Consider the following 1229-nt stretch of genomic DNA (forward strand, 5'->3'; position numbering starts at 1 on the left):
GAAGAAGAAGGAGAAGGAGAAGAAGAAGAAGAAGAAGAAGAAGAAGAAGAAGAAGAAGAAGAGGAAGAGGAAGAGGAAGAAGTTATAGTGACAACTGCGAAACACATGAAATCGTATGTTTGACTCCCTCTTACAAATCTACAACTGTAAGACTAGATCTATTTAAAAGACGGGGGACCTCTGAATCTAATATAAGTCCATCTCCAATAGGACTGAGCCAAAAAGAAAAACAATTGCAAAATGGTGCCTTTCCCAAGAGTACAACAACGGGCCGAGTTAAGTTTCAGAAACTCAAAGGAACAGTTTCATCTAATCACGAGTCTGTAGCTTAACCACTAGACTACGAACGCCACTGTGAACTTGCAGTAAAGAGATGCACATCGGCAAAAATGGTCAGTCAGTGCTGGGTAAAAGTAATTCACACAAATAGACAAAAATAACAGAGGGAAATTGAAGAACTAGGACGTACCAGTGGCGCCCTCCAAAAACAGTAAACTACTAAATTTTAAAATTTGCATACCTGAAGAGAGGCGGTTCAGATCACACAGAGAATAACATCCGGGAATTTCCACTTCAGGGCGATCAAGAAGGTATTCCCGAAGAGCAGCTCCAAACTTCATCGTGTTCTCTGAGAGACATTAAAAAAGCAACAAAAATAGATACTGCACTGTTTGCCATATGGCAGGGTTCGCTCTCTACTTGCATAACTCAATCCAAAACAATCGATCCATTTCACTCAGGATATGCTACCTATTGTAGGTAGTTAACCATTTGCATAGCTAGTTATCGGCGTACGTTATGATCGGTCAGCTGTTCAAATGTACTCAAACCAAATTTTTGATTTTTTGCTGCTTTCAATTGCAGTTTCTTAATTAATCTGTGATAGTCTATTGGCTGCACGTGCCCAAGAAATAATAATTTAGTCGAAAGTCAAATTTCTAAATGTTGAAAAAGCAACAACAACAAAAAACATAGTGTAGGTGCAATTGTTAAAAGAATAAGACCGTTTATTTCTCCCTAATGTAAAATTTTACTTTCAGGATTTAGTACATTTTAACCACCTTCCCAACCAGACCAATTCACTTGCCTGTCACTTTGCCTGCAAGTCTGTCTTTGACTAATGTTGAATGAAGTTTAAGGAAAAACACAGACATTTTTAGTTCAAGTAGAACTTAGGTAAGTGCAAATCAAAAGAAATAGAAACGTTGTAAAGTAAAGCAACCACGTAC

General features: G+C 37.9%; 1 protein-coding gene across 2 annotated transcripts in view; it reads right to left on the minus strand.

Annotated features, from left to right (window-relative positions):
• Positions 1–1229, minus strand: part of LOC101858663 — an 11128-nt gene that overhangs the window by 3105 nt on the left and 6794 nt on the right. The gene's annotated exons all lie outside the window — the stretch shown is intronic.

Source organism: Aplysia californica, unplaced genomic scaffold (assembly GCF_000002075.1).
Source record: "Aplysia californica isolate F4 #8 unplaced genomic scaffold, AplCal3.0 scaffold00554, whole genome shotgun sequence".
Lineage (NCBI taxonomy): Eukaryota > Metazoa > Mollusca > Gastropoda > Aplysiida > Aplysiidae > Aplysia > Aplysia californica.